Genomic DNA, 12,764 nt, shown 5'->3' with positions numbered 1-12,764 from the left:
ATTAACTACCTTGATCTGACTAGTATCATCCTTCAATTTTAGTCCCAATTTGGCTACCTCTCTAGTGGCCACAAAATTATGAGTGACACCACTGTCCACCATAGCCTTAACCTACACATCATTCACAATTGCATGCACATACATTAGGGACTTTTGAACATGAGTCTCACCATGAATGACATTTAAAAGTTGAAATGGATTGACTCTAGGAAGGGACTTTAAGTCAAATTCTTCCTTCTCATCTGCAGTCACAAGGATCAAGAGTTTCTCTCGTTTTGGGGTAGTCCCTAGTTTTGTGTGGGCCATTACATGTTTTTCTTTTGACTGTAAATCTTTGTTGTAAATAAAATACAAAAGCTTAAATACATGATAACTCTGGCCAAGAAAAACCAGAGATAGAGTTACCACGGTTTTGTAGTATTTTGGGTTGTCGTCCTCTAATATGTTTATTTGATCTTATAATCAAATGATTAATTATTTACTAAAGGTAAAAAAAAAAAAAAATCTAATTCAAATAAATCAGAATGAAATATGGATAAAAATTTCCTAAGTAAACCTATTTAAATTATAGAATAATTATTGATTTTTAATTTAATTAATCAAGATTGGGGGTCTATGATCTAACTTCGAGTATAAACCTTTAGGCGAAACAAGGGTATATAATTTAATAGTCTTAAGGTAATCAAAACTAACGAGATCAACCTGAGTTCCATACCTAAGAGTTGATCCGTATCCTAACTTTTAATATTTCATTTCATTCAATTACCTAATAGATGAATGGACATGGAATCTAGGTTTAGATATAAGGTTTTTAGGCTTTTACCACTCTGTGTAGATTTGTCTTAGGGTAGATAACGGTGATAAAACCTTTAATAACTAAAGATCAAGAATTACTAAAAATCTCTAGTATCAAGGAATATGTGATTATATCATCTCCTAAGTCAAACTAACTTTAGAGGGTATTTTGATCTCAATACTAGTGCTCTAACCTTTTATTCATCTCATTATTAATTCTATTTCACCCATTTTTTCCCTTTGGATCTAACCCTAGGTTTTCATGTTTCACCCCAAAATGGCTTTTGAGCCTCTTATGGGCATGTCCTCACATACATAGGCCTTAAAAGAATAAGAAAAAACCATTCTTGATTTCAAAGAAATCAAAAACAATAATTTATTCAATAAGAAAAACAAGAAAGAAAGAAAGAAAAAAAAAAAAGAACTTTCAAGGTTTTCTTTTTTCCCCAAAGAATTGTCAAGCCATCTCTACTCTTAAAAAAAAATAAAAAAATCAAGAACTCCTTACAAAACCTAAATATCGAAATTTTATAGTTTCCACCAAAAAACCTAACATTTGGCATGTTCCAATTGACCACTTATTTTACAATCAATTACCTATAATGACTAAAAAAAAATAATAAAATCATGATTTCTAGTTTGTGTGGGGCCCACTTAGGAGGGATGAAGTGCTCAAGATGCGATTTCCAAAGTAGAGGAGGCAAAATATCAATGTGGCAGTGTGTGAATTCAAAATTGGGGTCATTTCGAATTGGATTTTGAATTCATAAGTTGAATTTCAAAATCATTTCGAAATGGTTCTTCAAAATCTGCATAGCTATCTTCAAACGATCATAACTTCTTCATTTCAGCTCCGATTTGCACACCATTCAAAGCATTGGATTTTGAACTTCCAAAGCTTCGAAAAAATATATATAGATTGCCTAAAATAGACTTCAAAAAGTATTCTAAAATTTTCTTCAAAGTTAGAATACATGTTGCCACCAGATTTTGCGTTCCAAATTTCCATTCAACTTGATGAATTTGCTTCATGCCTCACTATCTATGTTCGCTTGTCTTTCTTCATAGTCCATGAGTCTTGATTTGCCCATTTCCTCATTTAAACCCTTTCTTGATCATTCAAAATCTAAGGTGATTCAACTTGTACATTTTTCTTTCCTTAAACCTGAGATAAATCTCCAAAATGCAAGTTAAACTCATGGCTAAGGCCTTAGCAACAATTTTGATCAAGTTGGAAGATTTGAGTGTCATGGTGCATAAATTATATCAAATATGTGCTATTAATGCACATATTTTAGCTCCAATCGGTGCCATCCCTCTTGGAATCCACCAGGCAATCTGTTGTAGCCATGGTAGTAGGGAGATCATGAACCCCTTGCCTTCGAAGTTTGGTCTAAGCCCACCCCTACAATTAATGTCAAGCATCAAGGAACTGAATTCCTTGACATAGTCCCTTATAGATCCAATGTGTCTAAGTCTTTTCAATGATTCTCTAGCTACCCAAGCAGTGTTGGTGGGAAGGAACTGGTCTTTCAACTTCTTTTTCAGAGTCTCCCAAGTAGTGATTTGGGGTTTTCTAGACTTTGCATCATCCTTCATCCTAGTTTGCCACCACAGTTTCCTATCATCAGCCAGATACATGCTGGTGATGGAAACTCTCTCACCATTAGGAACATGAGCAACCTTGAAGAATTGCTCCATGTCCCACAAGAAATTCTCCAACTCTTTTGCATTTCAATTTTTATTGAAACCCTTAGGCTCTAGGACCCAAATTTTGGGAGGGGCTTAAGAGCCTGAGGAGGATCCTTGTAATACCACCTTCTTGAGGTCTGTAATGTCTTCTCTATAAGACTATATGGTGCCTTTGAAGTCATCCACCAAGGATTGGATATCCGCTTTCAAGCTAGCAACCTTCTCCTCAAAGAATTGGTCATGCAACTTTAACAAACTCCTCTACACTTGGATCTCCCCCACAGTGTGCTCTACCTATGAGGCCACAATGCCATTCTCACTTGGCCATTCTCCCAATATTTCTTCCATTTGAGCAATCCTTTCCTGTAGGGCTTCCATTCCACTATCACCAACCATCTCTAGTCACGCTCTGATACCACTTATCACACCCTTGAGATTCACCTCAAATTTTTCTCTGATTGTGCACTGGTAAGAACCCTTTCTTAGCCAACCTTCTTTGAATGCCCCATAAAAACAACATAAAGAGGCCAAGTCAATTACAAGAATCTTTCCCAACCAGTGTTATTCAATCAACAACTATAATATACAAAATTGTCTCAAGTGTCTCAACACCTTACAAGAGTTAGAGAACCCATAAATACCTACAACCTGCAAATCATTAATGTCTATATCCTTGTCTTTGATATGCATGAGGGTTTATATAACTCACAACCTACAGTGGCATGATCAAATTTCAAACCAAGAGCTTATTGGTGGTTATGCAACTGCCATAATCTCCCAATTGGAGACACTCCTTTGAACCAAGGTGTCTTTCCGCACCAGTTACAACCTATCAACCACCTACATGTTCCATTTGTTGAGTCAAACTATTGCCTCCCAGGTGTTGTACTTACCATCAATCTTCAATAAGATACCACTAACCACTGTCTTAAGTCATCTTTCATGGAGTTATTATTGATGAATCCCCTTAATAAGGTGTTTCATCCCCATAAGTTGCCTCTTGTGAATGGATGCCCATCAAGGTGCCTCTAATAAATGGCTCTCTAAACCAGTATCACACATTGACCATTTGACCAAGTCCATTTGATGCATCAACATGCCTTCCTCCATATTGATGCTCAAGTCTATGCCATGTCAAGGTGACCATGGCATGGGGCTTGTGTCTGGCTCCATCTTATTGCAAGGCTATTAGAGCATTGCGCATACCATGAACCACCAATCCCACTAGTCTATCTATTGTATCAATGCCTCATGTTAAGTCATCTGAGTCACAATATCGAGCCATGACATTACACTCATGGCTTAGTGTCACAAAATGCTTCAAGTGACCCTCCCCATGGGCTTATATAGGAGGATGGAAGCTTCTAGAGACTCCTGGAACAATCTACACTAAGCCATTGGTGGGAAGAGGGTGGAAGGTTCTAAAGATGCCTAGAGATGTCCACACATCTCTACACTATGGTGGAAGGCATGAGAAGAGTCTAAGGCTTTCTAGAGAATTCTAGAGATCTCTTGTACATAGGGTTGTACATAGAATTGTGTAGGGCATTCTAGAATCTTCTTAATTTGTAAGGAACCCTCCAAGGTTTTAAAGAGTTCCATTGGTGCCTATAAATAGGCGAGGGCCTCATTTTGCCAAGGCACCACCCAAATCACTTCCTAACCAAGCAAGTTCCCAAAAGCACTTGTAAAGGCTTCCTTGAGTAATAACAACTTCCATTCTTTAAGAGTTGCCTACTATGCCTTCTCAAGCTTCCGAGTCATGAGCATCTTAGCCTAGCAAGCTAAGCATTGGGAGTCAGGCTGACTTAGCAAGATCAAGTGTCTTGACTTGTCTAAGTGTGGCACGAGCTTAGGAAAATACTAAGTCCGTGATAAGTGGTATCAAAGCGCGGCTACGAAATGGGCATAGTAAAGGAAGCATGTCGGGCTCTAATTTGGAGGAGACTAGTGAGCAAACTCATGGAAGAGAGATTGAGCCTACTGCATAGGTCAAGGTCAGGAAGGATAAGTCTCGTGATGCCATTGCCAACATGGAGGCAAGGCTAGCCAAAGTGGAGCTAGCCATGGCAAACACCCGAGAAATGGTGGACTTGATCGAGCAAGGCATGGAGAAGGGCTTAGAGGATCTAAGGGAGCAGATCCAAGACCTTCGTGAGGGGGTACTAGGCTCACAAGTTCAGTCGATGTCACATGAGGAGTTCATGTCCTTCCAAGACAAGTTCATGAGCATGTTTGCTAGCATGGAGTCAAGGATCGAGGCCTTGGCCACTCGAATGGAGTCCCGAGACCATGAGGTTAGGCAGGAGTTGGCCATCTACAAGGCTGTTGTGTCGGCACGAGTCATGGCCACCTAGGAGGCATCTAGGGTGGAGGTGCCGAAGCCACAAGGGTTTAGTGGCAAGCAGGATGCCAAGGAGTTGGACAACTTTTTATGGCACATGGAGCGATACTTCAAGGCTATCGCACTAACTAATGAGGCAGCTAAGGTAAGAACTGCAACCCTTTACCTTACTGACACAACTACTCTATGGTGGCGTCAGAGGTTTGTCGATATGGAGAAAGACACTTGCACCATAGAGACGTGGAAGGACTTTAACAGAGAGGTCAAGAGGCAGTTCTACCTCGATGATATGGCTTACCTGGCTAGGAAAAACATGAGGCGTCTCAAGCACACAAGCTCGATATGCGACTATGTCAAGGAATTCTCTTCACTCATGCTTGAGATTCCTAACATTACTGAGAAGGACTTGCTAGTCGACTTCATGGATAACCTACAAGGGTGGGCCGAGCAGGAATTAAGGTGTCGAGGAGTTCAAGACTTAGCCACTGTTATGGCAATAGTAGAGTCTTTAATGGATTACAAGAAGGGAGACTTCTCCAAGGTTGAGTCTTTGGAGGATAGCCAGGCCATGGGTAGGGGAGACGAGGTCTCAAAGGGCCATAATACTCTTAGAATGGGATCAGGCAAGATGCCTAACGTTCGAGAAGGAAGGGGTAAAGCGGAAAGGAAGGAGTTTCTGCCTAAAATCAAATGCTTCATATGTGACAGTCCACATTGGGCATGGGATTATCCAAAAAGGAAGACGCTCAATGCCATGATCGAGGAGAGGGAACAGGAGGGCGAAACACATATGGGCTCGATGCATCTACTAGGTTTCTTCCAATTCAATCCAAAGCCTCATACGCCTAAGACCTCCTTACTATCAAGGGTGAAAGTAAAAGAGGCGATTACTACTCAAAAAGTGCTATTTTATACCTTGAAATTAACTATTTTAAACACTTTTGAGTAGTAGTTAATACTTTTTAACTCAATTGGCACATTAAAGAACCTAACAAGGGTTACAAATCAGTTTTTTTTTGCTAGTTTTGGTGTTTTTGATAGCTTTTTGATAAGTGAAACAAGTAAAGAATGAGAGAGAATTTTGTGCAATCCATGGCAATGCAAGTTGAAGCTCTTTTGTTTTGGAGCACATCATAGCCCTTTGTCAAGCTTTGCAATAGGTTGCCAAGCCAATCAAAGATGTAAGAAAGAAAACCAAAGGAAGAAATCCAACATGTAGCAATTTCGCATAGCATGCGAAATCAAGAGGAGAAGCAACTGCAGGACTAAGTCAAGGACAATTTCACACACCATGCCAAATTTCACATGGTCTGCGAAATCTTCCTGTGCACTGACTCCGTTAGATTTTTATCTCCAGATTTTTGTGTAAATTACTATTCTCCTTGTAATCAACCAATGATAGGATTTCTTGGTTATGAACTATAAAGAGGGTTGGAAAGACCTCTCTATAGAATATCTTTTTGTATAATCTTTTGAGAAAGAGGACACTTGTAATTCCCGTAGGAAAAAATATATTGAGCCCTTGCTCTACCTTTTTTTTTTTTTTTTTTTTTTTCATTTTTTTTCTAGCCAAACAACCTCTGAGGATGATTTCTCAAGGGATGAGTGGCTAAGTTTTACGTTTCTTGGAGTGATGGAAACTAGGTGAAGGACCCGGATGCAAAGATGGGAGTTTTCCTTGCTTTAATGGTTTTTATTTCAAGGTTTAGCTTTAAATCCCTTAGAATCACCTTGAATGACCAATACTTGGTAAGCTTTCCGGATTCTATGGATGCTTATTGCTAGATCCATGGATGTCCATTAGTTATCAAGTACGAGCCATTGGAAGGTGGTTCAAGATGAGAATCACCTTGAATGGCCAATACTTGGTAAGCTTTCCGGATTCTATGGATGCTTATTGCTAGATCCATGGATGTTCATTAGTTATCAAGTACGAGCCATTGGAAGGTGGTTCAAGGTGAGGGTCTTTAGTATTTGAAGCCATTAATGGGAAGCAACTACCATTTTTCATGAACCCTTTGGATCAAATCTTAATAGCTAAATACAAAACCAGTTTGGGAGATAACCATCCTTTATGTTATTGTCCCCAATGCGAGGAGAAGATTCAGAATCTCCCTCTTTGCCTAAGGAACCCGATCCTAGTGACCTAAAGCTCCAAAAGACATTCTCTTTTGTAGTTAGCTTCAATTGCTATTTTTGCTTAACTTAAAATCAACTTTTTCAATCACAATTCCATTTTCTTTAAAAACTAATTTTCATAAGGAAAAACACCATTTCATTACCTTCACTAAAGCCACTTGTACGAAGAAAACCCATCCCTGTGGATGATCCTAGAGCCACTATACTATAGTAGCCATGCTACCTTAGTGTAAGGTGATTTAGGTTTTATAAATTTTGTTGATAACACCCGTCTAGTGCAAGAATCAAATGGCACCGTTGCTGGGAACGAATCAAATGGTGCCGTTTCCGGGGATGGTGCCAAAGTACTTTGACATTACTTTTGGTGAACACTTGTGATCTTCATCACAAGTTTGGTGATTTTTCTTTTACTAATTCTTTTTCTTTGTCCCTATTTTAGCTTATCTTTTATTTAGTTTTTAGCTAACCTTAACCTCTTCCTAGAATTGTATTTTTTTTGTTTTCTTTGTTTTTGTTTCAATGATCTCTAGTTGTGCATGCCCTATTGGATAAAAGATTTTGATGGAAGACTTGTGAAGATTGAAACTCCTCAAGAAATTTAGTTAGAAGTGTGCTTGAACATCATGGATGTTCCACCTAAAGATCATAATAGCCAACATGGTCAAGAGGATAATTTCAATGCATACCGATCCATGAGGGACCGCATGCATTCACTTTGTATGAGTGTACCTTCATGCATAGTGTCTCCCACTGAGCAGTTAGTAATTCGACCTCACATTGTGCTACTCCTACCTACTTTCCATGGGATGGAAAGTGAGAATCCCTACTCGCATATTAAGGAATTCGAGGAGGTTTGTAATACATTCCAAGAAGGAGAAGCTTCAATTGACTTGATGAGGCTCAAGCTATTTCCTTTCTCCTTGAAGGATAAGGCCAAGATTTGGCTCAATTCTCTAAGGCCAAGGAGTATCCGAACTTGGATTGATTTGCAAGCCGATTTTCTCAAGAAGTTCTTCCCTACTCATAGGACCAATGGTTTGAAAAGGTAAATTTCGAACTTCTCAGCTAAAGAGAATGAGAACTTCTATAAGTGTTGGGAGAGGTACATGGAAGCTATTAATGCTTGTCCTCACCATGGCTTTGACACATGGCTCTTAGTGAGCTATTTTTACGATGGTATGTCTTCTTCAATGAAGCAACTCCTAGAAACTATGTGTGGAGGAGACTTCATGAGTAAGAATTTGGAGGAAGCCATGGACTTTTTGAGTTATGTGGCTGAAGTTTCAAGATGATGGGATGAACCAACACTAGAGAGGTGGGAAGAATGAAGTCTCAACCTAATGCTAAGGGTGGGATGTATGTTTTGAATGAAGACATTGACATGAAGGCAAAGGTTGCAGCTATGGCAAGGAGATTGGAAGAGCTAGAAATGAAGAAGGTATACGAAGTGCAAGCCATTTCTGAGACATTAGTGCAAGCTATGCCTTGTTCCATTTATCAATCTTATGAGCACTTGGTAGAGGAGTGTCATACCATTCCAATAGTGAGAGAGATGTTTGGTGATCAAGCAAATGTTATTGGTCAATTCAAGCCTAATAACAATGCTTCATATGGCAACACCTACAATTCAAATTGGAGGAACCATCCAAATTTCTCTTGGAAACCAAAGCCCCCTTAGTACACACAACCTCCTCAAGCACTTTAGCAAGCTTCGAATTTTGAACAAGCTATTGTGAACCTTAGCAAGGTTGTAGGAGACTTTGTAGGAGATTAGAAGTCCATCAATGCTCAAGTGAATTGGAGAATTGATAGTGTGGAGAGAACATTGAACAAAAGGATGGATGGGATGCAAAATGATCTGTCTCATAAGATAGACAATGTCCAATACGCAATCTCAAGGCTTACCAACCTCAACATAGTGTAAAAGAAAGGAAAGTTTCCTTCTCAACCTCATCAAAATCCCAAGGGTATCTATGAAGTGGAGGCTCAAGAGAGAGAATCTTCACAGGTGAGGAAAGTCAAAGCAGTTATCACCTTGAGGAGTGGTAAAGAGGTTGATCAGCCCACATCCAAGCCAAAGCATGATGAAGAGATTGTAGCAGAAAAAGAAAATAGTGAGGAGATTAAAGGAAAGAGAAAAGAGAAAAGTACAAAGAAAGATGACCATGATTCTAGTGTGGATGAAGAACCCGAAAGGATAGTCATCAAAGAAGATATGATGAAGAAACACATGCCTCCATATTTCCCCCAAGCTTTGCATGGCAAAAAAGGAACCAATAATGCATCAAATTTTTTTGAAGTGTTGAGGCAAGAAAAGGTCAATATCCCTTTGCTAGACATGATCAAACAAGTGCCGACATATGCAAAATTCTTGAAGGACTTGTGCACTGTAAAGAGAGGGTTGAATGTGAACAAGAAAGCCTTCTTGACTGAGCAAGTGAGTGCTATCATACAGTGCAAGTCTCCAGTGAAGTACAAAGATCCAGGCTGCCCTACCATCTCAGTGAGTATTTGAGGGACTTGTGTGGAGAAAGCTTTGTTGGACTTGGGAGCAAGTGTGAATTTACTACCTTACTCTATCTACAAGCGGTTGGGACTTGGAGAGTTAAAACCAACATCCATCACTCTATTTCTGGCAGATAGATCAATGAAGATTCCAAGAGGGATGATAGAAGATGTTTTGGTTCAAGTTGACAAATTCTACTATCCAGTGGATTTTTTTGTTCTTGATACAGATCCAGTTGTCAAAGAACTAATTATGTTCCTATCATACTTGGAAGACCATTCCTAGCTACATCAAATGCAATCATCAATTGTAGGAACAGAGTCATGCAACTCATGTTTGGAAACATAACATTAGAGCTTAACATCTTCCATTTGTGCAAGAAACATATCCATCCGAAAGAAGAAGAAGGCCCAGAGGAAGTGTGCATGATTGAAACTTTAGTGGAGGAGCATTGTGATAAGAGAATGCATGAGGATTTGATTGAGAGTCTTAGGGATCTTGATGAAGAGTTACCTGAACCCTCAGATTTGCTTGTTACCCTGTCTCCTTGGAGGAGGAGAGAAAAAATTCTACCCTTATTCAATGAAGATGAGACACAAAGAGCTGCTAAGGAGGAGCCCCTAAAGCTTATTCTTAAGCCACTACCCATAGAGTTGAAGTATGCATACTTGGAAGAAGACAAACAGTGCCCTGTTGTTATATCTTCAACTCTTACCATTCATCAGGAAGATTGTCTACTTGAAGTCCTCAGAAGATGTAAGAAGGCAATAGGGTGGCAAATTTCTGATTTGAAAGGGATCAACCCTTTAGTCTGCACCCGTCATATTTACATGGAGGATGAAGCTAAGCCAGTTCGTCAACCTTAGAGAATGTTGAACCCTCACATGTAAGAGGTGGTGCGAGTTGAAGTTCTTAAGCTGCTTCAGGCCGGTATTATCTACCCCATATCAGATAGCCCATGGGTGAGTCCTACTTAAGTGGTGCCAAAGAAGTCTGGGATCACAGTGGTGCAAAATGATAAGGGAGAAGATGTCTCTACACGTCTCACTACATGTTGGAGAGTGTGTATCGATTATAGGAGATTGAATGTAGTGACAAGGAAGGACCATTTCCCGTTGGCCTTTATTGATCAGGTGCTTGAGAGGGTCTCTGGGCATCCTTTTTATTGTTTCTTGGATGGCTATTCCAAGTACTTTCAGATAGAAATTGATGTTGAAGACCAGGAGAAGACCACTTTCATGTGCCCATTTGACACCTGTGCATATAGGAGAATGCCTTTCGGCTTATGCAATGCACCCGCAACTTTCCAAAGATGCATGTTAAGCATTTTTAGTGATATAGTGGAGCGTATTATGAAAGTCTTTATGGATGATATCACCATATATGGAAGTGCATTTGATGAATGCTTGTTCAACTTAGAAGCTATTTTGAACTGATGCATTGAGAAAGACTTAGTGCTTAATCGGGAGAAGTGCCATTTCATGGTACAATAAGGGATTGTCCTTAGGCACATCATCTCCAAGCAAGACATTGAAGTTGACAAAGCAAAGGTTGAACTCATTGTCAAGTTGCCATCCCTAACAAATGTCAAAGGAGTAAGGTAATTCCTTGGCCATCCCAGGTTCTATAGAAGGTTTATCAAGGATTTCTCTAAGCTTGCAAGGCCTCTTTGTGAATGATTGGTAAAGGATGCTAAATTCATATGGGATGATAGATGCCAAAGGAGTTTTGAAGAATTGAAGCTATTTCTGATAACTGCACCAATAGTGAGGGCTTCCAACTGGCAACTGCCCTTTGAGGTAATGTGTGATGCCAGTGACTTTGCCATAAGAGCTGTTCTTGGGCAAAGAGAAGATAGAAAACCCTATGTGATCTACTACGTGAGCAAAACATTGAATGAGGCGCAAAGAAACTACACAACCACCGAGAAAAGAATTGTTAGTTGTAGTTTTTGCCTTGGATAAGTTTTGTGCTTACTTGGTGGGGTTCTTCATTGTGGTTTTCACTGATCACTCTACTTTAAAGTATATGTTGACTAAGCAAGAGGCTAAAGCAAGGTTGATTAGATGGATCCTCTTGCTTCAAGAGTTCAATTTCCAGATCAAAGACAAGAAAGGAATGGAGAATATGGTAGCAGACTACCTTTCAAGGCTAGCTATCGCACATAATTCCCATGGTTTGCCCATCAATGATGATTTTCCAGAGGAGTCTCTCATGTTGGTGGAAGTTGCTCCTTGGTATGCTCACATTGCTAACTACCTAGTCACAAGAGAAGTTCCAAGTCAGTGGAAAACACAAGATAAGAAGTACTTCTTTGCAAAAATTCATGCCTACCATTGGGAAAAACCATTTCTATTCAAGTATTGTGTGGATCAGATAATAAGGAAGTGTGTTCCTGAAGAAGAGCAACAGAGGATCCTCAGTCATTGCCATGAAAATGCATATGGAGATCACTTTGCTTCTTAGAAGACAACCATGAGGGTGTTGCAATCGGGTTTCTGTTGGCCATCACTTTTCAAAAATGCCCACACCATGTGCAAGAGTTGTGATTGATGCCAGAGGGTTGGGAAGTTGACACGCAGGAACATGATGCCTTTGAACCCCATTTTGATAGTTGATCTTTTTTATGTTTGGGGCATTGACTTCATGGGACCATTCCCTATGTCTTTTGGTTACTCTTACATCTTGGTGGGAGTAGATTATGTTTCTAAGTGGGTTGAGGCAGTCCCATGCAAGCACAATGACCATAGAGTGGTTCTCAAGTTTCTCAAGGAGAACATCTTCTCAAGATTTGGGGTGCCCAAAGCCATAATTAGTGATGGGGGTACTTATTTTTGCAACAAGCCTTTTGAAACTCTCATAGCCAAGTATGGGGTGAAGCATAAGGTAGCAACACCTTACCACCCTCAAACTAGTAGGCAAGTTGAGTTAGCAAATCGGGAGATTAAAAACATATTGATGAAGGTGGTGAACACGAATAGAAAATATTGGTTTGCCAAGCTCCTTGATTCACTATGGGCATATAGAACAACTTATAAGACCATTTTTGGGATGTCTCCTTATCGCCTAGTCTATGGTAAAGCATGCCATCTCCCTATGGAATTGGAATACAAGGCTTGGTGGGCAATCAAGAAGCTCAACATGGATTTGAGTAGAGCTGGGTTGAAGAGGTTCTTAGACCTCAATGAGTTGGAGGAATTGAGAAATGATGTCTACATCAATTCAAAAATTGCAAAAGAGAGATTGAAGAGGTGGTATGATCAGTTGGTTTCCCATAAAGATTTTCAA

This window comes from Vitis vinifera, chromosome 3 (genome assembly GCF_030704535.1).
Source record: "Vitis vinifera cultivar Pinot Noir 40024 chromosome 3, ASM3070453v1".
In the NCBI taxonomy this organism is placed as follows: Eukaryota; Viridiplantae; Streptophyta; class Magnoliopsida; order Vitales; family Vitaceae; genus Vitis; species Vitis vinifera.
The sequence above is the reverse complement of the archived record's forward strand: the minus strand, read 5'-3'. Positions refer to the sequence as shown.